The sequence below is a fragment of the Haemaphysalis longicornis genome, unplaced genomic scaffold, assembly GCF_048455015.1.
Source record: "Haemaphysalis longicornis isolate Haplotype H1 unplaced genomic scaffold, Haemaphysalis longicornis Haplotype H1 scaffold_13, whole genome shotgun sequence".
Classification (NCBI taxonomy): Eukaryota; Metazoa; Arthropoda; class Arachnida; order Ixodida; family Ixodidae; genus Haemaphysalis; species Haemaphysalis longicornis.
This window is the reverse complement of record NW_027526233.1, coordinates 46028806-46052789: the sequence shown is the minus strand read 5'-3', so window position 1 is coordinate 46052789 and position 23984 is coordinate 46028806. Positions and strand designations below refer to the sequence as shown.

The window sequence follows — 23984 nt, the reverse complement described above, 5'->3', positions numbered from 1 at the left end:
ATGGCCACTTCCGTCAGCCGCCATGTTTGTTTTGGGATCGCGTGGTAGTGGCAGTAGTGGACGCTGCTGGTTGCTTCGATGGTAGTCATCTCGCATCGAATGTGTTCTCATAATTGCGAATAAAGTTTTCTGCTGAACCCACAGCGCATGGTCATTCTGCGTGATTATACAAAAAACTTTCTTTTTTAACATCTACTGCGCGCACCATGAGAGCACGGCTCTTGTGGGAGCATTGATCATTGATGCAAGAGCCGCCGTAAGGGTGGTATTGGTAGTTGACGGAACAGCTTCCCTCTGTGATACGATTTTCTAGGCAGCGCCTGCATTTCTTTCCTTTTTTTTTTAGAGAGAGAGAGAGAGAGAGAGAGAGAGAGAGAAAGAGACGCAATTTTGGGGGGTCGACCTACGTTTGACTCGACTTACAATCGTGTATTTACAGTAATTAACTTCATTTTGGTGTCTGATAAAGCAGGGTGATGCTTTTGTTTTATGTGATAAAAAATTTGAGCCGACACTTTCTTTTTCATCACTTTTTCCGGCGGTGCCGAAAAAGTTAAAAAGGACTCCAGTCGAGTATCCTTGGGCAGCATGGGTCGTTTCGATTCCACCTTTAAACACAAAATGCATGCAAGTTGTTTTATTATTATTATTTTTTTTTGAACAGAAGTCAGGGTAGCTGTGGAGAGGTTCTCTTGCCAACCATTATTCAAGCCAACTTTCTAGCCAACCATTGCCAGTGCTATCTGTGATGGTTGGCACATCCACAAATGATTGAATGGCGAGTGCTTTGACAATCGTAGGAAGCAACTGCCAGAGGTCTGCCCTGTAGGGTTGCCACCTTTCCCCCAAAAGAAAACTGGCCCTCCGGGGGGGGTATATAGAAAGTTGAATTTGTGTTGAAAAACAGATTCCATGTGTATTTCTTCTTGCCATGCAATGCTGGGTATTGTAGCGTTTTGGTAGTGAGAAATCAGCCTAAAATTTATGCAGAAAGTGACAGAGTATCAAAAAGGAAATGTGAACGTGATTTTCTGGAAACACATGACGTATTTTCTTTGCTGACATGTCTTTGCGCAGCTTGTCGGCACATGTCTATCGTCGTAGTTGCTGAATTGCCGCTTATAAAACACCAAAACGATCGTAATCATGGCCCAATGGCCAAAAAACTGGCAAATGACGGCCAGTTTTAGGTATGGACCGGCAACCAGCCCGCTGTCTAAAAAAAAAAACGGTCGGGCTGGTCAAAAAACCGGCCAGGTGGCAACCCTACTGCCATGTGCTTGTACCGTTGGGCACTTTGCGAGGGTGGTAATGTAACTGTGCCCTGTTGGCTTTCTTCCCCTTGGTACAGGACCAGCTGCTGTTCTGCGACGACTGTGACCGGGGATACCACATGTACTGCCTGCAGCCGCCCCTCTCCGAGTAACCCGAGGGTGAGGCAGGGCAATCACGCAACTAAATAAACTCGTCCCCGCATTAGCCGTGAAAACTTCCAAATTTGTCCTAACCTTCGCATAACGGCTGCACTTGATGTAGTGAAAAGGCATGCTGAAGCAGCATTTTATAGAGGGCAGCCACCAGGTCATAGTTCGCACCAGGTCGCAGCAGTCGCCTCTTCACTGAGGCACTCGGGTGTTTCCAAAACATCGGCCTTGACGTCGCCTCCACGGAAAAGCGGAGGCAATTGAAGAGGTAGCCAGTCAAACTCAAGAGTGACACAACACGTGAATGTAGGACGCCGTGCGAGTTTGAGGGCAGGCTCGGGGACGATTCCAAAGCGCTGGTGCGAGGAGAGGGGTTCAGAAGGAAAACTGGTCCCCTCCCAACCTCGCTTCCTCCCAAGTGGCGCAGTCGACCTGTTTTTCTGAAGGGTGGACAGGATGGGAGTCACAGCGGTGCGGGTTGGCCCACGTAGTGTGCTGTCAGTGTGGACAGTGTGGAGAGCTGGCAGCAGCTTGCATTTTTTGGTGTGCGTGCTGTAACCGGATTCACTCGTTATATGCACTATGAGTGTTTTATTTTACCGCTGAAAGCGCATGAAAGTGGACGGTGTCCTAGTTGTTCATCGTTACGAGTGGGCTCGAGTGTAGTAAAGGATGGCTTTGAATCGGGTGCGGTCAGCGCATGCCCCCACTCCCCCTCCTGTGTTCCCCCTTGCCTTGAGGAACTGGGAACACGTGTGCCCCTACAATTGTTTACCGGTCTCTCGCAAGCGGCGCTCGTCTCGAGGGAAATTGCAGTGCAAAAGTTTGTTCCCCAACATTGTCCTTGGTCTGTGTGTGTGGCCAGCTGCAGTCACCTTTGAACTCTGACCACGTATCTGTCCCCCCTCATCGTGAAAACAGGCTCGGAAAGACGTTGACTGAGAGAAGAAATACGGAGGACGACGCGCTCGTCCTGTGTGTTTCTTTTCTCAGTCAACGTCTTTCCGCGCCTGTTTCCAAGATGAATCAACACCAACTCGCCCAACTTTCTCCATCGTGTAAACTCAATGTCCCCCCCCCCCTTTCCCCTCGATTTTTTTCAGGGCTGTGGAGCTGCCACCTGTGCGTGGAGGAGTACGGACGAGTTGTGCAGAGACCGCACAATGCATCGCCCTGACCAGCGTGCGTGGTAACAGTGTCTGTAGTGCGTGTGTGTGCGGCGTAAAGGTGTTCTAGGGGGTTAGTACGGTATTTTCCAGTCTATAAGTCGCACTTTTGTAGAAGTCGCACCCCCCTCGAAACTGCGGTTTTTCCGAAAAAAAAATGTATATAAGTCACACTGGTGTATAAGACACACCAGTGTACAAAACCACTTGTTAATCAGGTAAGCTCATGGAGGGTGAGTTCCTTAGGAAGTGTGGTGAAAGTACATGGTTGCGGCAGCCACCACCTCTGAACACATCCCCCGGTAAGCAGTGCTAGAAGCGTGCATCTACCGTCCAAAGTCTAGACAGAACTAACTCCTCAAAAATGGTCTATTGATACACACAGATGGCATGTACTTACAGATGGCGTTTAGGCAATACCATCGAAGCTTTCTTCCTCCGACTGGCTAACAAATAATCCATCAATTTAGACCATAGAACTGCGTCTCGCGTGCTCTGACATCACGCAGCACACAGGCACCTTTTCGAGCGTGGACCACGTGCGGCCGCCACGTACTAAATTTATTCCATACATAAGTCGCACCAGTGGATAAGACGCACCAAAGAAAATTTCAAAAAAAAAATGCGACTTATGCACAGGAAAATACGGTACTCGGCGCTTGGGCAGCCATTCCAGAGCGGGTCCAGGAGCATCCCGGAGCAGGAATATATGCTGGATGGAAAATGCGGAGTCATTCTGTCGGGCATGGGCGGGTAATAAGGTGGTGTTCACCTCGGAAACCATTGTGGACTACGAAGCTTTGTAGGTGAAACAGAAGAGAGGGAAGCAGCACCTGGTAGATGGAGGGATAGCTGACACAATTCATTCCAGAGCTGCGCAGTGCAATGCCGACCACAGCGGCCACACAGTCTCTTCACCCGCGACAGATACGCAGCTAGCTCAACCTAACAATGTGAGGGTTCGAGCTAGTTGGTACTCCATAGTGAAAATTTAAAGCGCAACAAATTCAGACAAAAGACGAAAGACACAAGGACAAGCGCTTGTTGCGCTTGTCCTTGTCATGGAAACTGGTCATGGAAACTGAGGGACATTTGGCTACCTCTATCCCCCAACTGACATCCACTGTCAACAGCTGGCACGTCCCTATGCGCGAGCTACACAGTGTACAAATGCTGGTTTGGCGACGAGTGCCCACACTCCACCCTCCAGCACTCGTACCATACTGCGGGGGTGACGTCTGCAGATGCTCGGAGGCTGCTGCGAGCCCAGTTTGTTTTGTATAATAGAGGAAAACCTGTTAGAATGTCTAGGCGAGCGGCACTTCAGCGATCATGGCGTCGTACGTGGCTTGTACCGCACACAAGCATTCAACCGCTGTTCAGCATGGCTTGCCAACAAGCTGAAAAGGTGGCCAAGGCTGCAAAAACCGAAATATTGTTCTAAAAGTTATTTCAAGTTATTGTATTGACAGAAGAGTTAATTAAGCTAATATTTTTTCAGGAATTTTTAAAAGCTTCGCGAAACTTGAACGAAAAAAAATAGTTGCCACGGTTGCGTCAGTCGTCAGCGGACACAGAAGACACGTTGCAAGATAGGCCAAGCGAGCGAGGAATGCTTCCACCTGAAAATGATAACACCATGGTTGCGACCATGGCCTCTGCGATCAGCGGCCTGCGTCCCTGCACGCTGTGGCAACGGCACCCAGCCGCTGATTGCGGAGGGGACATGGTGCGAGCATGAACCACATAAGCTGTGTGGTTGTGGTAGCTCCCAGTAGCACGGGTGGTGCGGGTCGGAGAACCGCCGTTTGCAAGTTTCGGTCGCGGGAGGTGCTCGCTACCGCACCAAAACGCGGAGTGGACAGGCACTAGCCGGTCTTGGAAGTTGCTGCAGGCGTTTGTGGCTCCTCCATGCCTCTATGCCTCCATGTTGCCGTCGGTACCGTTGTAGCGACTGTTGTCTTTTCTTTCGTCGTTTGAGTTCTTTCATCGAGTGAGATGCTATGCCACCTATGAAAAAGTGCTTATTTAACCCGGATTGGGTTAAGTAGTCTGTTCCCAGTCCTGCACCAGAACTTGGTTTGTTTTTATGTGTGTGTGTGTGTGTGTGTGAGTAGTACAAAAAGTAACCGCCCAAGGTCATAGTGCTTTGAATCAGGAGCAACCGTTTTTTTTCTGTGTTGATAAAGGAGAGGAGGTGTGTTTGAAAAGCTAAAGCAAAATATGTGAACAGGAAAGGAAGTTAAAAAAAATCGTGTTGTCTTCTTTTTTTTTTTTCAATTTTCGGTCGTCTCGTTTTTAGCCTTAGCCGAGTAAATTACAGCAGATGCCAAGTGCTCACAAGAGACCATGGGTGTATCTCGGTAAACGCCCCCCTCACGGCTTCTGCTTGGAATACGCTCCAAATCTAATTTCCTTTCAGTGAAGTTGCATTTGACCTTTTGATGTTCAGCCTGCTTGTGACCTAGATAGTCTCACCTACAGGGCCCCCCTTTTTTTTCTTTATTTCCTACTTTGTAGCACAGTCCGACCTTGCAATAATGAAACCATTGTGGTGAGCCAAAAAATTTACTTTTGCGGGAATATTCTTACCAGGAGAACATTTGTCCGACCAATCAGGTTTCGCACATTCCTGTGAGTTGCCCTCCAAACAGCTATTTGAGAACATAACTCATTTTAGACGAAGCTTTGGAGATTGCAGTTGCTTCCTTGATCATAGCGACAGCATTTCGGATACTTTGCACTTCACGTAATCTCGAAATTGGTAAATGATGTGGAGCACTTCTTTGAACCTCCGCTACCACTCCCTTCATTTCAGACACCATAGTGCTACAACCATCAGTCCCAATTACGACAGAGTTCTTTAAATGCAGTTGATGTCTTTGTAGGATGGCAAGAACAGTGTGCCCCAGATCCCTACCTGTATTGGTTGGCTCGTGGACACTTTCATTTATTGTCTCAGAGTGGTCAGCAGATGGCTTTCTCAGAGATGAATTCAAGCAAGTCCTGACGGAGTAGACTGTTATGCATGTAGCGCAATACCAGCACTAGTTGCTATTCATAAGCTATGCCTGTTGTCTCATCAAACGAGATGCTGTAGAAAATGGCAGTTTTAGCCTTTCTGTGATGACAGAGCTGATTTCAGCAGCACCTCAACAGGATACAGGATCATTCCGAATGCTGTTGCTGATGTGTTCAGTGAGCTCCTTGTCTCTACTTTCAATCGAGAAATGTAAAAGGGCCCTGAAATTTTCTTTTTTTTGTGAAAGTAGGAAAGTTCAGTTCACCATCTTTCAGGAGTGCCCCATCATCTCAGTGTCCCCGCGAAGAAATATTTTGTCGGCCAAGAGAAGGGATAGTACGGATGATTGGTGCCACCTTTCGTCGATTTTCTTTAGCCTCTGGGGCAATCGATGGATGTTAAGCTGGTTTTGTACACTTCTCTCGGGTGGGCTAAGGTGCTGGAGAAACTCTTTTTCCGAACCCACGGCAGCCAAGCGATCGCGTTTGTTGTTGGTCACTCAACAGTAGCCCAAGACGTGAGCGGGAATGCTGTGGCTCACAATTTAAAAATTACACGTATGTGAAGTGTCACCTGCTAAACTTAAGGCAAACTTTCTTGCGCCATAAAGATGTTGCGGTGTGCAAATAGAGCACAAAACATACTCCGCACTCCTCTGCTCTTACTGTTCCTGACGTTCCATGGTTTTGTTGTTCAGCTGTGTTCTGACCTTTCTTCATGCTCCTGGTGAGCGCCGTACGATGGGCCAGTACATGAGCTACACAGCTGGATTGTAAATGAAGGTGGTGGAGCATGCGTTGATGCACATGGAAATCACGCGCCTGGGTGGCACTTCAGCGTTGATGCAGTGTGTGCACGCTACGTTGAAATTTTGGCACACGGGGCTTCGTTAACAGAGGGTGAAAATACATGGTGGGCATACACTTGAAGTTAAAAAAAATTACGTGGTTTGTTACATTGAGGTTTGACTGTAGCTATTCTTTTTCTTCGACATTGCTGTGGGATGCTGTGCACTTGGTGTCTCCATTTTGCTCAAAAGCATGAACCTCAGGAGCATGCTTTCTTTAGCAACGGGAAAGACCGGCAGACCGTTTGCACTGTGTAAGTTTACTGACAGAAAGGAATAGCAAAAAATTAGGTGACGAGAGCAGCGTGCTCCGCAAGGCTGCGGCCTCTTCTTCATCCCTTCCAGCCTTCAGGTAATGCTTCGTGAAATCATTTGGGAAACTTGAGCGTTTCTCTTAACGCTATTACTTAAGTCGAAGTCCGTGGAAACATCAGTGTGAAGCAAAGGGTCAGGCCTGAGGTGCAGTTCTTGTATCTGTATCTGGGTAACAAGTAATTTCACTCTGGTACCTGTACGTATGAAACTCTGTGGTTTACGTTGGCAGTTGATTTTTGGTTAACGAAGCAAACAATACCACAATGGTGATGCTGTGTGTATGTTTCCCGTGTTTTGAGTGCACAGCTCTGATTGTTTTAGTTGCCTGATGTCATCCTTCAACAAGATGTTGTGGAAACTAAACAGTACCTAGAAAGTTGTTTGTTGGCAAGGAAACTTCTGTGCATTTTGTTGTATGGGCAACCGGCGAGGGGGCTGGATATCTTCCAGTATAGTGTAAGTTAGGTTCAAGTGGACATTGTTACAAGAGGATGTGACTGCACTTTGGAGATATGTGAAGTTTCTCAGTACTGCTTTTGGCTTTGAATAGTGCTACTTTATATTCTATTCGAGGCCACATCAAATACTTAGTATTGCTTGTATATCTTTAAATTTCAATTAAGCTTAAATTGAGGACGACTCAGCGGGCAATGGAACGGAAGATGATAGGCGTAACATGAAGGGACGAGAAGAGAGCGGAGCGGGTCAAACCTCATTATAATGAAGTAGTGTCAAGACAGCAAATTAGTTAATAACAAATCAACAATCTGGCTTTAAAAAAAAATACTTGATACAAGGCTTCGAACCCTTACCTTTTTCTTGTTGCATTTTGAGCTCAATGAACTGGAGCCTGAGCAGTGAAATTACAACAGAACAAAGTTCACTTTACAAAACAGGCCTGTGTCCTCATTTATTTGATGAAGGATGTCATCTTCATCTCGTGGCTACACACAGAACTCGGTGGGATGGAGTTTGCCGCAGTGTCCACGAACAAAGGGGCCTTTACTCATCTGCGGTTTTGAATGCCAGAGGGTTTTTCCAAGTAGCTTCTCAGCCTATCGGTCAAATATTTTTTCGTTATATCCGATATTGCACACGGCTCTCACGGTTTTAGTTTCATTTTAAAAGAATGAGTGGCATTTGAATAAAGCGCGACCAACCAAAGTTCGTGTTTAGCTCGCTATTGCCGATAATTTGCTATATCAATGTTCGTTATAACGAGTTTCAACCGTATACCGGTTTATTTGCTAAGATTGTGCTCTTAATGCCATTTTTATAACTGCGAAAGACCGTAGTAGTGTGAGCCAGTGCAGGAAATGTAGGTGCCCTTGGTGCTATATCGTGGCGTGAAGTCAGGCTCGGATCGGTGGTGGTGGCCATTTTGCCGATGGCAGCCAGGAACTGGCAAGAGCAACACTGTGGGCATTCTCCTGACAAATGGGGGCACTTTTTCACAGCTTGCGTAGAGCAGCGGTGAGACAGCTGCGTATATGGCGCAGTTTTGCTACAAAGTGTTTTTTTCTGCGCCAAGCTGCTCCAAAAGCTTGAAAATTGCAAAAATTGCGCCAAACTGCTCCAAAACAGTCTGAGAGCCAAGGATTATAACCCTGCCATCAGTTTCACTGAGGAAAAATGCATACTGACGGCATAGTTTTCCAGCACCCCCCAAAGGTGATGCTGTTTGTAAAGGTTTAATTGATTGTTTCCAGCACCCCCCAAAGGTGATGCTGTTTGTAAAGGTTTAATTGATTGATCATGCAATAAAAAACCCGCATTAAATTGTGCTCGAGGTAGTTTTTAGTTTTTTCGAAAGTCACAATGTCGGGTTGCACATGTTATATTGTGTGAATTTTTAAAGTTGTCCCATCAGAAAACATTGCAAAGTCCGGCAGAAAAAATGCTTATGTGTGCTGAGGTGACAAAGTACTTGTGCAAGTTGATGAAAAAACGGCAATTTTTGCAGTGCCGTATCTCCAGAACGACATCACTGGCGCCGCCATCTTGTTGTGGTGAAGATTGGAAAAAGTGGCCGCTGTGCGAAGCAATCACTGTGGTTCAGACAAAGTGCTCTTTGCCAATTTCTACCATGGTTTTAATTATGGGTGTGGCTGGGTTTACATTTATTCGTTTGATCTGTCATGGGAAGTTGTGTGATTTGAAAGACGGGATTTCATAAAAACAACGTGTTGCCCGCGAATTCGCCGTGTTTTGGCCTTGGGTGTGAGGCGCACTGCGTGCTTGAAGTGAAATTTCGGATTCATTGCGGTGTTGTAAAACGCCAAGTTATTGCTGTCTTTGACAGCGAGCTTGCGAGCAGCGGGAATGGGACGATCTAGAAGTGGCGGCGCAAGCGACATTGCCTCAAAATGTTCAAGCAGTGTCCGGTAGCGGGACGGGCTATTATTGCACGCTAGTAATAATAGTTCACCTATCTGAAGTGAAATTTCATGCCATGAGGGAGGTGGCTAAACACACCAACGTAACTCACATCACGATCGTAGATCGTAGTGAACGTGCACCTCGGGGATTTAAATGAAAGGCTGGTGAGGTGTGACGACTGTCACCTCGCTTTGCGCAAATCTTGCCATGGCTCTACACTTGTGCGTAAAGCCCAGTCTGGGATTACAAAAACAATACTATCGGCATTCGCATGGTAATAAAAAATGCCTTACAATTGCTTAGTTTTTCAATTCAACCTTCTCAACTGTGCTCCACGCTATCTATGCATAGAGCCGTTAAATTTAAAAATGGTTTGAAAAAAGGTAGTGCAGTTCCTACCTTGTGATACTGTGGCAGAAAAAACTTCATTGAAAGGCTGTTTAACTGTTATGTACGTTCAAAACCGATTAAGAAGTGCTATTTTCCCCCTGAGTTGCCAAAAATTGTATTTTTTAGGCTCCTAAGGTGACATAATAAGTGTCGTTCTTCTGCTCCAAATCAAGCTTCTTCTGCTCCAAAATCGAGATTTCGCTGCTCCAAAAGCTGCTCCCAAATCTGATTCAGCTGTCTCACCCCTGTTGGAGGCGTGTTGAGGAAAGTGTGACCCTACTGACATCTGTTTTATCTTTTTAACCTGCGGATCTCGAGGTTTTTCGTGTGAACGTCCCCACCAATTGGGCGCAGGTCGCACCAGCCCAAGATGCGGAGGAGGAGCCGTGGACTCGCAGGGGTTCGCGTGGACTGGAGAGGCCTGGATGAAGGCTGAGGCACGGCTCACTCTTGGATGGCTGGTGAAGGCTGCGATTGGGTGGATTGGGAACAGCGTCAACCACTGCTGCTGCTGTTGGGGGAAGAGATGGATGAAGAAGAAGAAGCGTGCTATGTCCCTGGAAATGGAACCCCAAATTGGCGAATAAAGATGACTGGAGGGTGACGACAGCAGGGTCTCACTTGCTTCCTCTGCCCCTGGAGACAGCCAGCCTCAAAGACAGGTCTGTCAACTGGGCTTTTAAGTGGTACGAGTAGTTGGGCGCAGTGGTTGACACTGGGGTGTGTTTTCTTTACTGGTTTCACCCTCACAAACGTTCAAATAGTGCACATGGGAATATTGCTGTTGTCAGAAGATGCAGGAAGAAGCAACAATGGCAGTTGCCCTGAGAAAGTACAGGTGCTGCTTTGTAACAGGCGGTGAAAAGGACGACAAGCAAGTGTGGTGGCATCACTAGCTCGTTTATTCATTCTTGGCACGTATCAAATCCACATGCCTGCATCGGTTTCCTCGCTATTTGTGGGTATTGGCCCTGAGGAAGTTTCCTTAGAGGGACCCTGAAAAGCTTTGTGAAGGTGGCAATCAAATGCATTCAGGTGGTAGAACACATAACGGGGGATTTTAGCCAAGTGTGAGCCCCATACGTTGTACGGATAATTTGTAAACAATTTTTGAAGATCGCCCTTTTCAGACGATGAGCGCGACGCCGCAGCGAGCCGACCGCGGCTGACGCAACGGCGAAGGCACCCCCTGATTCGCCCAATCGCCGATGAGGTCGGTCGCCGACGGCGTCACTGCCATTGGCTTCCGGCTGCTCTTCCTCCTTCCTTCCTCCTTCCTGAGGCAAAGGCAGCAAAGGCGGGTCCGCAGCGATTGACGCGTGCCTAGGCGCAGGAATGCAGCTAGCGCAGAACGGAAGTCGAGCGTCGCGATGTCACATGGCTATCCCAGTGTTTCCAGCTGCTTTGAAGGAAGCAGAGAGGGAGGAGGAATCGATCAGCAAGTGGGGAGAGGTACATTTAATTGCTTCTGGCGCAGCTAATACTGAATGTAGATCAATAATTCCAATGGCATTGCATCGCTATATTGGTGCTACGCGACAATACAGGCCTTTTGTAACTTTTACAGAAGGCTTTTCTGGGTCCCTTTACCAGAGAGAGAGAGATGACTTTATTTGATGCCCGAGATGGGTTGCAAAGGGTTGACGACTTGGATAGTCTCCCTCCCTCAGCCATCAGCCAGGATTCCCTGGATCCTCGCGGCGGCTTCGGCCATCCGGACTGCTGTCACTTCTGCCTCTGGTGTGGAGCTAAGCAGAACAGTCTCCCATTGTTCTGAAGTCTTAATTTATTATCTTTTAAGTGTATTTACATTGAATTTGCTATTAGAGCCAGTCACATTTTTCTGGAGCTCGTGGCAGGACCACATCATGTGGTGTAGGTCGGCTCTGCTGTTGCACAAAGTGGAGTGTTTTCTTTTTTAAAGTAGGTAACCACACAACAGCCCAAACACTACTACTTACATACAAGGGATCAACATGCCCTTAGCTGTAACCAACCTTTCTCAAAGCTGTTGTCAGTAATTTAACGGCACAACAGGTGCTGTTCAGTCCCAAAAACAGCGTACAAATTTTCTGTGCTCGAAAGCTTGCACAGCTGCTGCGTTACTAAACTTTTTTCACTGGACAATTAGTGAGTAAAGTTGCTCTTACAGTACCCATTTTAAATGTCAAAATGGGACATGGCAAGAGCCCTGTAGCACACTCTTGGCAGCAGTTGAAACGCAGGCAGTCAGTGCTATGAACAGATGGTGTCAGAAAAATCAGAAGCTTGGTAATCCCATATGTAACCTAGGAAAACCTAGCAGCGTGCTTTAGCACGTAGCTGGCTTAACCCTCTGCTGAAAAACACCACAATCAGCATCTCTCTTTGTCCTTTAAGTAACAAAAGTGGCTGGAATTGGACAGCCTGAGCCTGCCTGAAGCCCTACCACCTTCAAAAAGAAGGGGGAGTTTAAGTAGTAGTTATTCCAACTTCAAAAGTTGCTGTGAGAACCACCGAAAGCATGGTGCTTTGTCACTCCAACTCGTAGTGTCTGGCTTTGATTAATTTGTGTTGCTTTCGCACACGTTATTTCACTAGGTGTTTGTTTCACTAGGTTATCTCACTGTTATTTCACTATTTCAATGGGTTATTTCACCATAGGTTATTTCAATGTTATTTCGCTAGGTACTCTGTGGTACCGAACTAGCGTTACTTTTTTTATGGGTGTGTGTATATGAAATTATGGACTGCGAATCGAATAGCGAAGACTTACTGCAATTGAATAGGTTGAAGTACGACTATCCCTGTTAAGGGTATGCAGAGCGTTTAAACATACCTGAACAGAGACAGCATGGGTAGGAGGACTTAATACATCTGAGTGTCTGCGTGCCAGTGCTTGATGACGAAAATACTATATTAACTGGGTACATATTAATACAACAGAAAAAAAATAACATGACACACATTGACAACATTAGTCAAATAATAAAAGAAAACAACAGAGAAAGCGCATACCTGCACAGAATTTTATGCGCATGACACTTAACGCGCCACTGCAGAAGAGTGAGCCGATAACAACTATTTGCAATTAGAAAACCACAGCACTATGACAAAAATTGCTATGCAAGGAATAACTTTAAAAAAATGTACTCTGAGAGAAACGCGTAATGCCACTATACTTACAGGAAACGTCACTTTGGTGTAAACATTGTTAAGTAGTGTTGCGCTTTGGGTAAAACACTTCGTTTTGGGCATGACCTGCCTGTGTCAAGCCTTGTTTTCCAACTTCTTGAGTGTTGCTAGTAAAAGCCAACCCACAGGGGCATGCCATTCAGGGAAGCTTGAGGACCGCGCGCGGACGGGAAGGGCATTCACGCTTCAGAATATATTTCTGGCTTCATTTGTGCGTCTTCCTTTTTCTGCCGTTCGGGCATCTGTGAATAAACGAAGATAAAAGAAATAGCCGGGACCGGAAAGAGGGTCGCTTTCCCGATCCAATGTTACCAAAATGGCCGCGCACGGTGGCACCGTCGCAATACTGCCCAATATATTCTAGGCACTGTACCGTCGCGAAGAAACAGCGCTCTGAAAATTGTCGTTTTTTTCGCCGTTTTGCGCTGACATTTTGTCACCGCGGATAGCAAAAGTATTTTTTAGGGGCCACTTTGTGATGGTTTCCGCCGGGAAAACTTTCCAAACGCACAGGATAAAAAAACATAGAAACGTGCTTTTAAAAAAAACGATGTTTTGGTTATTTTTTTCCGAAGCTGAAAGCAGCGTTTCCTCAATAAACTAATAAATCCAAATATTCAATAAGAGCCGATTATTCGAACCCTTTCGAATATTCGAAACGTTTAGAATATAGTTTTAGAAGCGAATACGAATACAGTTGAACACGGATATATCGAATTATTGTCTATATCGAACAGTGCAAACATCCCCTTGAAAATCCCATGCAAAAGTATAGGGCTGTTGTGCGCGTGTATGGAACTGGTGACGTCACCAGAAAACTCCAGTGAATAAATAAAAGAATTTACTGGCACCGCCGGGAATCGAACCTGGAACTGATAGACTAACAAAGCCAGAGCCCGTTGTCTTACCGATGATGATTGATGATTTCTATTGGTTTCCCCTTTGTATCGGGGTGATGACATATCATCTTACCAAAAAAGACTAATATACCTATGTTTTACACTTTTGGTTCAATACTAGCTCTGCTTAGGGCAGGCACAAAAAGCTGATTAGGCACAAAATACTTTTTTTTTTCCTGTTACACGTGGTAACTGTCCTAGGCAATATTCCCCTCTTTGCTTTTCGTCCACCAGCATTCTAATCTTCTTTTCGTCCCCTCGACAGCCTTGAAGTTAACTTCCTCTGTGATACCTTTAAATCCTAGGGCTTCTGACAGCCCAATATTCCCTTCATGTAGATTTGGATGGATACCCTCACATTCTAGCACGATGTGCCGCATAGTTTCTGTTTCTTTTCCGCAGACCACGCATACCCCATCATTTTGTGAATACTTCCCCGCAAAACTCTTAGTTCGCAGGCAACCTGCTCTAGCCTCAAAAAGCAAAGCACTGCCCTGGGAATTATCGTAGAAATTTTCCTTTCTGATGTTCATCTTCTCAGCCCTGTACATCTCTAACGACGTTTTGGCTTCCATTTTTTCCCTCCATTTATTCGTTTCAATCTGCCTTGCCTCTTTTTTGGTTACCTTGGCTGTTTTGGATTCCCCACTGTTCTTTCCGTATTTCATCGTTAGCCTTCTAGTCTTTCTTAACCACTGCGTGTCCACGCTTTTCAAGTATAGGTACCTAAAAACCTTAGCTGCCCACCTTCGTTGATCCATTGCCCTCAACCTCATCTCAAAGCATATTTTACTCTGAGCTTCTCTAACTTCAAACGACGCCCAGCCCATATCTCCCTGAACTGCTTCGTTAGTTGTTTTTCCATGCGCGCCTAAGGCCAGACGTCCTACCGTTCTCTGGTTTACTTCAAGGCGTGATAGAACGTCTGATTTTAAGCAGAGTACAGCATTCGCAAACGTGAGACCCGGAACCATTACTCCTTTCCACATTCCTCTTACTACTTCATATTTGTTATACCCCCACAGAGCTCTATGCTTCATTATAGCTGCGTTTCGCTTTCCCTTAACCTTAAGTTGCTCCTCGTGAGTACTTAAGTAGCTATCCCCTTCGTTTATCCACACTCCCAAATATTTATATTCCTTGACTCTAGGTAATTCGCCTATTCAGCTACGATTCAGCTACGAGCCCCCTTTTTTTTTTTGTAACAATAACTTTATTTACAAATATATACAGAGCCGTATGCAGTGATTACAGTGGTTTCCGAGCACATCAGAACATGGCTTCACTTAAACATAAAAATGAGGCGATCGGCTATCATGCGAGGAGAGGGTCAGAATGCTTTGCCAAGTAACTGTAAGCCAATCGGGGAGTATTGCCCGCGAAGTCACAGAGCGTTTGTGAAACTTAAGCAAGAGAGATTGCCAATAGGGCTACTGTGTCATTGCACAAAGTTTGAAGTGAACGGGATAGAGGGAAGGGAGAAAATAGAGCTATTGGGTAAAGCCATTTCTTGGTATAACTGGGCACCAGCGTTACCCGGGGCTAGCCCTCAAATTGCGTTCCATCTCCTCTGCTGTTCTGACTTGAAATCCATGAGTGCTCGCGTTCCCCGATCCAGTGCGTCGCGTAGCTCGGAGTCTGCCTCATCCCCGTCGAGGGCGGCAATTGCCCATTGTGCTTTTTGGACGAAGTGTCGCCACGCCGGTCGGGGGCGTTCAGTACATTCGACGGCGTCGACTCTCGCCCTCCAAAGCGAGTGGAGCCCTATTACGTGGACACAGTCGCGAAGGAGCGGGCGTTCCGAGGCCGCGTCTAGGAACTTCAGATTTGTCCAAGTGATTCTCCAGCGCGTGTTGAAGCAGCACTGCAGCTCATCCCAGAAGTAGAACGCCGTGTTACAGTCCATGAATACGCGCTCGGCCGTGTCCCTCCCTCCGCACAGCAGAGAGTTGGCCCCTCCCGGCAAAAAAAACCCGCGTTCCTCCTGTCTTGCTTTGGTAGGCAGTATACACGTGTGAAAGCGGAAGAAAAAGTCCTTCGAGCCGGTCGGGATAGGGAGCTTCCGTACTCGCCGCAGGACGTCACTTTTCGGCGGACCAAGAGGTGGCAGGCGGTACATGGGCGGTGGGAGGGTCTGCTCTACGAGGTCCCAATACAGCTTCCTTGGTTTCACTGAGCAGAGGTATTCCCACGAGAATCGCTCCTGTAAGAAGGCCACCGCCCCCGCCACTTCTCTGTAAAAACCTGTTGCACGGGCACCACTTAGGAGCTCCGCTGTTGTTGCGAGCCAAGGGGCGAGGTGCAAAGCGCCTACATTTTGCACTGCCGCCTGGAGGAAGCCATCTCGGTGATCTCGGAAGTACAAAAATCGTTGCACGGTTAGTTTAAGCTCTACATTAACGAGCCCGAGCCCCCCGGCTTCAGCGCTCCAGAAAACGTTGGTGCGGCGCATGGGCTCATACGTGGATCGCCAGACAAAAACAGCGAACAACCGATGTAACTTGGCCACTGAGCCTGCGTCAATGGTCGAGACTCGGGCCGCGTACAAGATGGCTGGGTATACCACGGCGTTGCAGACATGTGCCCTAGAGAAGAGCTAGGGCAATATGTCGCACTCTCCAGGGTTCCATGTTCCTTCCAGCAGCTGCCAGAGCCTTCTACTCTGGCAGCTGCCAGTTTCGTCTGCCACCTGGGGGCGGTGGCTGTGCGGTTTTCTAGGTTTACCCCGAGGTAGCGGGTGATGGCCTCCCTCCATCGAACTCCGTAGAGTTGTGGTTTGGTGGGCCAGTCCCCTAGCCATGCGCCCTCTGACTTCAAAAGATTGAGTTGGGCCCCCGAGAATCGACAAAATGCCTCAGCCAGTGCGACGACCTCCCCTGCCTGCTCTCTCGAGGAGCACACAACCGCAACATCGTCCGCATAGGCCAACACTTTGAGCTCTTCGTCGCCGAGAACCAAGCCTTTGGTTGACTTGGACGCTATTGCCATCCTGCAAAGTGGTTCAATATACAATGCGAAAAGGATCGGGGACATAGGGCAGCCCTGCCTGACTGACCTTCCGATGTCGATGGGCGCCCCCACCTCCCCGTTTATGATGATGCTGGTGGTGATGGCGGTGTAGCAGATTTTTATCCACTCGACCATTGTATCCCCTACCCCACATTGACCGAGAAGCGTGAACAGGAAGGCCTGGTCAACCTGGTCGAAGGCCTTTTTAAGGTCGAGTTGTAGGACAGCTAAGGGGTGAATGCCTGATTCCGCCACCTCACAGATGGTCCGCATGCGGTGCAGGTTGGTGTTGATGGAGCGTCCCTTAAACCCGCATGTCTGGTGAGGACCCACGACACTACTGAGGGCTGTCTCGAGGCGTTGGGCCAGGATGCGGGCTAGGATTTTATAGTCGGGGGAAAGAAGACTGATAGGCCTGAAGTCTTCCACGTTGGGTGGCGTGTTATGGTAGGTTTGTTTGGGAATGAGTACTAAGTTACTGCTCCGCATGGAGGGTGGTAGCAGTTTTGTGCTTTTGATGTTTTCAAAGACCGCCGCCAATACCGGGCTGATCTCTTCACGAAACACCTGATAGAATTCCGAGATTATGCCGTCAGGTCCCGGTGACTTATTCTTTGAGAGTTTCTTGATCGCGCGCTTGACCTCTTCTACCGATATGGGTTCGTTTATTGTGGCCTTTACGTCCTCTGCAACCGTTGGCAGCGCGTCTGTGACTTCCGGTGGAGGAGCCTCAAGATGAGCGTGCGGGGAAAACAGCCTTGCGTAGTATTCACTGAAGGCCGTCTCCACCTCCTCGCTCCCACTAGCAAGACCACCGGCGTGGTTCACCTCGGGAATCCTTTTAGTGGCGGTCTTTGCTCGTTCGAAGGCGCCGAAAAGCTTCGATGGTTGTGCCTCGGACTCCACTCGTTGCTCCCTGCTCCGCACAAGAGCCCCCCAATACCGTTTTTCGAGCTCAGTGCGGATGTCGTCTTTCAGTACGTTACGAATGTCTTCAGAGAATTCCCCCGGCCTCTCCTCGTCCGCTTCTACGAGGGAGCGCAGGCACTCCACCAGTCGATTTACTTTCGCCCTTCTGTCTCTCGCCTCCTGTCGCCCGATTGTGATTGCTGCATCTTTGACGTGCTGTTTGAAGCGCTCCCACGCAGCTCCATCAGTGGGTGCAGTGCCCATTGCTTCAATTTCACCTCTTACGCGATCGACGAAGGACGCGTGTTCGAGGACCGTGGAGTTCATCAGCCAACGGCTGCCGGCTTTTTTTCTGATTTCACGCTCAGCTCGGATGGTACATGTCACCAAGCCGTGGTCCGAGAACGCGACAGGAGTGACGGCGTAATCGATCACTAATGGCAACGCGTCCCCCGTCAAGTAAACCCGGTCAAGGCGGGCCTTTGACGTGCCTCGCCATCTAGTGAAGCGGGTGGTTGACCACCCACGCTGAGGGGCCACGTCGGCCAGGTCGCCCTCTCGAAGGACCGCTTTCAAAGTCCGCGCCGACGCATCCACTACACCCTTAGCACCTGCTCTGTCGCTGGCGTTTACAACGCAGTTAAAGTCGCCCGCTAGGAAAACACGACCCGGAACCACTACGATGTCCCGAATAGAAGAGAAGAAGTCGGTCCGCGCCTGCGTATCGTTAGGCGCATAGACGCACACAAAGCGTGTAAGCTCCCCTCCCACCAGGACGTCAACGGAGCAAAAGCGTCCGTCCTTCGCCAGCTCGCAGTCGATTACTGTTAAGAATTTGTGTTTCCGGGTTAGAATTGCGGTACCACCCGCTCGAGTGGGTGTGAGGGTGTAAAAACACCAAAACTGGTGGCCGAAAAATCGTACAAAATTTTGAGCGTCCTCTCGAGAGGCAATTTTGGTTTCCTGTAAAAAGGCCACATCTATTTTTTTTTCATTCAGGAGGTCAACTAGCCAATGTTTCCTTTTCTGTGAGGTTAGACTTACCACGTTTAAAGTGGCAAGCGTGACTGCGTTCTGGTGTGATGCCATGGTGTGAAAAGCGCTTACCGGTCAGGACGTCAAGTCCGTCCGTTAGTCGAGCTTCCCCCAGCGGTCGTTGACCCGGTATCTCCCTGGCTCGGTCGGAGCGGCTAAAAGGAGGAAAGAAATCCTTGGGTCACGTGATCATAACGTGACGTCACTGGGCTTGTTTTTGAGCGCCTAGGGACAACGCCGAAGTAGGCGCAGCATTTCCCTGGGTCCCCCGAGTGAACGATTTGAGTACCCAGCGTGTGTTTGTGTTGATTGCTGCCAAGTGAAGCTGCAGATGCGTGAATATACCGTGAATGCTAGTATTGGTGCGATCTCCGTATCCGACATACCTACTACGACATTTCAAGAGAGACTTGCAGCCTGAGCCATCGCCTCCTGTATCTGAGCTCAGCGTAGATCAGCCATGCCGGTCTCCGGCGTTTGCAGTCACAGACATGGAAGAGCGGAAAAGAGGGCACCGATGCGCTCATTTTCCCAGCAAGGTCAGTAACATCGCTATTTTATGTTTGTTGTAGTTTTTGTGTTTATACCACTGTACTGTGTACCCTAAAGCTGCGTGAATTCTTGCTTACGTGGCCGCCTAGCTCGGCCTCCTAGCTGTATTGTGATGTTAACGATTTTTGTATAATCTTGAATCAAATTTAGCGTGCGCTGCATACTTGGGCGAGGAACAGACACAATGGAAAACGACAAACCAGACGTTGGCGCGCAAACCAACACCTGCTTCGTGTATCCAACGTAGTACGTGTGGATTCTTTTCCCACTCCCTGTTTCTCGCCCAAGTATGCAGCACACGCTAAATTCAAATTACGATGCTATGTCCTTTCACACTCCGGCAGCAGTTTCAAGCGTTTCATTGTTCCTTTTGTGTAGGAGCCCATAACATTGCTCAAGTTTGATCGAACCGGTGGCGTGCACTCCCCGAAGCGCTGTCCTGGATGTTTGAAGTGCAGTGCCTCGATCGTAAGTATGCATGTGTTTGATAGCGTTAATCTCGCGAGTATGCCGTGTGCACGCATCAACGTTCTAGCTCTTCGGGCAGTTAAGTTGCGTTGCGGGAGATGAATGGAAAACGTCGCTTCTGTACAGAGAACGTAAGGATATCGCGGCCAAAGGGAAAAACAAAAGCGTGAAATCGTGAGCCAAAAAAGACGGAAGAGGGAGAGAGAAAGGATAGACCAAATGACAGCGGCAGAATCAGATCGTCCAAGGGGCTGTGAAGGTTAAGCGGCATTTTGGGCCCTTTATGAGGAGGCACCAGGAGCAACTGTCAGTAAAGTGTACATTGAAGGTGAATGGAAGAAGCTGCATATGGGACAAATAGGATGTGGCAGGGCATAAAGCCACTGAAAATTTGAAAGCACACAAATAACGCGTACAGGCAGGAGGGACACACCACAGCCTCGTCAAACAAAGGGTGGCACCCACACTTTTTATCATGTGCAGGAAGATTTGCACCTGTTGATTTCGTTACCGTAAACAAGTGCTCTCCGAGATGGACGCTTAGACGGCGTCCTGTCTGGCCCACATACACGGACTTACATGACAACGGAATTCTGTAAACCATGCCAATCGTACAATGAACTAAAGGCTGCGCAAGGTTAACACTGCACTCGTTCCTCCCTTTACTTCAATAATCCTTGTTATTAACAATGCGGCAGAGATTGCCCACTTCTGCTTTTGCAGAAAACACAAAACAATGTGCTGTATGTGTGTTCTTTTTCTTGTAGTCGGTTGTCCTGTGTGGTCTTATTCCACGTCGCCATCTTTTACGCATTTTGTTTTTCAAAGATGTATTATTAGCCTACCCAACTTTCAGTTGTGCTGACACAGCATTTAATCCTGTTCCTGCAGCATCTGCATAGGAGGGCTTCCAGTGGAAAAAAAGAAGTGCTTGGACTTGGTCCCTGCGATGTTGGTGCAGGGCCTGGAGAGCAAGGCTTGGTCTACATCCTTTCTGGGTACCCATGAAAAGCAGGTGAATGCCTCCACAAGTGGGTCGTTTTGTGGTACACTCGAAATTAGCCTCAGACAGACTGTGTCTGCTCTTAGACCACCCTGGTAGTATGACAACCAAATATGTAGCTGTGTCCTAGTTACTGACGGGAAGACTTAACAAAAAATCAACTGCCCATCTGTTGAAACGACAAAAATGGGGGATGTGAAGCTTTCCGAAACCAAGTCCAACACCAAATTAACCAGCCCAGTACTGAACACCTGTTTCTTATTGGGACGGTCTGATGCGCTGCAGTTGTGCTCTCTAGAGCTTTACTGATGCAGGCAATCCATGACCTTCTGTAGTGTACAACCATTGTCGTTAGATGGAGGTGTACATTTCCTGTGTAATTTTCCACTTCTATGCAAATCCAGATTGCTTCGACTGTGCTGGAATGACGCAATGGGATAGATGTCAGCTTCATAACATGAGGGACCCAGGTTCAATTCAGATCACGGGAAGCGTTCACTTCACCCACGATCGTCATCATTAGAAAAAGTTGGCTTTCTGCAGTGCATTTTCGGTGGACTACAGACACATCAGCGAGAGGCTGGAGGCTAACTTTAGTAAATGAAACTGTACCAAGTACAGTATGTGCGTGAAGCTTAAGCATTGTACATGAGCCAAGCCAGGGAGGAGTGGTTATAGGTTAAATCCTTGTAAAGAAAGTTCACAAAAAGTTCAATGTGAATCACTGAGCTTGCAAACTTGTCGGATCTAAACTTGACACTTTATTGTACCAGTCTTTCATGCTCAGCTGAGTAATGGTGGACAGATGGGGGCAACAACTGGCAGAAAGGGTCATTAGCTTGCAGTTCATTTGTCTATGTAAATATTCTAAAAAAGTACTGGTATGAAATTCTCGTGTTACATTTTTCCCATTTCTATGGGTGCCTACCAGCCCAGGAATCATAGATTGGAACATTAGATAGTCAACCTCAGTATATATAATTATTTTGAGCCTTGTTTATTCGTGTCAGTTTTGGCTTGGACAGAACGAACACCAAGGCGGCCGCCATGAGAGAATGGCACTCTTTATGTCGCTGTTCTCATTGCATCATGGTCAGACTAGATGCGTGCCCTAGAGTGGCCCAAGCTGGCCATGGCCGCACACGTCTGGGCCACACGATATCAGTCCCAAAACTGTGACATGATTCACAAGGCAGTGCAGCGTGCACCATCAGCAGCCAGTGTGTTGGCTAAGTCACTGGAGCCCTAATGTCGGCAGTTTGGGGCGAACTGCATGGCGAGGCACTCCACGTATCTTGCTTATGCCAGTGTCGAAAGGGTATTCATTCGGAGCTTTCTTGTGCATGCAAATATTAAAATTGATTTAAAATATGTTATACTGAATGGTTGCTACTAAAATCTGCAGCTACAAAGGAAACTTTTTGCATAGTTATCTCAGCTTTGATATTTCAAGTACTCCTTTTAAGTAGAGCCTAATCATGCTATGAACGTTTAATAGTGGTGCTACTCCTTTAAGGTATTTTTTACTTGTTTTAAGCTGACTTGTTTTTAGTTTGGAATTAAGAGAGACCGTAACATTCTGGCCGCCCAGCCGCCCATTTCTGGCCATTAGTATTTCTGAGTTGTTCTTCAAAACAGTTTTTGCTCGGCACTTCTCTGAAATGTCGAGGACACCTAACTGAACTTAGTCGTGATTAATGCATTATCGTGCAAAGGTGAAGCAATCTCCACCCTTGCGCTCACCTGGTAGAGCATCATCCTTACATCACAAAAAAAGCTTTGTTTTGCCAAATCTTTGCCACTTCATACCACTATAGAATTTGCTGCCAACATAGGGGTGCTCTCCAGCTGAATCAGCCTTAGGTGTCACAGGAGTGAGAGTAAGCACTTTAAAATAATGTTAGAAATAAGCACAATACAATAGCTTTCTATTTTGTAACTGTTAACAGGTCGACCAACCTCATTGCGACTGTAGGATGTGACTTGTTCGTAGAAGGGCAAAATCAGAAAAACAGAGACGAGCAAGTAAGTCATTGTTGTACAACAGCTTCTGCGACACCTAAGTTAAAGGAGCCATGAAGAGAAAATGCAAGTTGGTTTTATTCGAAAGATTTCGTGTTTTATAGTGCCCCCAGCGCTTGTCCGGATACAAACAGTGCTTTATTCACTGAGAAATTAAACAATTTAGGTTAAAATTTTGATTTTCCCGCTCAATCGTGCGTTTTCGTGGTCCCAAGTGACATCACAGGAACCGACCGCTCTGCAGCCTAGAGTACCTTGATTCACGCATCCGCCGTACAGGGTAGAGACACGTATACGCTGGCGCCGCCATTTTCGGTTGTCGCTCGCCGCCGAAGCAAGTCATTGTGTCAAAACCGCGCTAAAATTATCGCCGCAACGCGGTTTACTGAAGAAGTTTGAATCATATCGTCTGTTTCGCGTTGCTAGGTCTCGTGGGAAACGAAAAGAATAACGCGTTGAGCCCGTTGGCCCAATTGCGGCGGGACGGGACCGTTCAAAGGTTGTCTCCACCCTGTACAGCGGTGTTGGTTTGTTCCCGCGTTTTTTTACGTTCCGTAACCTAGATGGCGCCACCATACCGTGGCAAGCGTTTGGTTTGTGTTTGCCCGCATTTAAACCTGGCTTGTTTTTGTTCTGGGAGAAAATATTCGTTCCCTGAAACAGTGCTCGCTCGACAAATGGGGTCACGTAAAACACCGTTGCTTGCGTCAATCGGCCAGTGTCGTCTGAGACAGCCCCAAGCCCCGTAGTGCTGTGCTGCTAAACCAAGCATGCTGTGCGCAGTACGAACAGCAGAATGCATCAGTACTTCTATGTTTACATGTGCTTTCATAATTTCCACTGTTTATCCCATCATTCTTATTGCTTTGTAAAGAATGTGCCCTAAATTTAAGCGCAAATCGCTCGTTCGTCTAGTTTGTAATTACAGCTCTACCTAATTTGTGTCTGCTTCTGCCAGCCTCCGCCAATCGCAGAGCTTAGCTCATGTGACATCATAGGTTCTGTTGCGGGGAATGAGCTGGTGGGTCGCATGACCATTCCCGTTTTTCGTAATTATGTAGCTTATTTGAGCGAAGTTTACGTTAAAAGTGGTGTCAGTATGATTCTAACGAGACAATCTTTTGAATGAACCAAACTTGTGTTTTCTCTTCATGGCTCCTTTAAGCTGTCTGCAATTTACGTGAAAATAAAATTGTTTTCAAGATGCTTACAGTTTTTTTGCCTGGTTCAAAGAGACTGGTATAGTACAAAATTTTGAAGAAAGCTGGAGTTGGCCGTGTTTTTATTTGTATTAGGAAATGTGCCATTTTATTATTTATTTTATAAATTTTTAACTGCTACAGGAACGTTAATTTGTAGATGTAGCACCA

At 47.4% G+C, this 23984-nt stretch overlaps 2 long non-coding RNA genes across 2 annotated transcripts; both read left to right on the top strand.

The window, feature by feature from the left end:
- The first annotated feature begins 2525 nt into the window (after nucleotides 1–2525).
- On the top strand, nucleotides 2526–10152 carry LOC144164052 (uncharacterized). The gene is made up of 2 exons (XR_013321023.1): nucleotides 2526–2606; nucleotides 9898–10152. It is a non-coding gene; the product is annotated as an uncharacterized LOC144164052 (long non-coding RNA).
- An 8570-nt stretch (nucleotides 10153–18722) lies between these two features.
- LOC144164051 (uncharacterized) lies at nucleotides 18723–20598 on the top strand. Its single transcript, XR_013321022.1, has 3 exons — nucleotides 18723–19108; nucleotides 19500–19589; nucleotides 20481–20598. It is a non-coding gene; the product is annotated as an uncharacterized LOC144164051 (long non-coding RNA).
- The last annotated feature ends 3386 nt before the right edge of the window (nucleotides 20599–23984 follow it).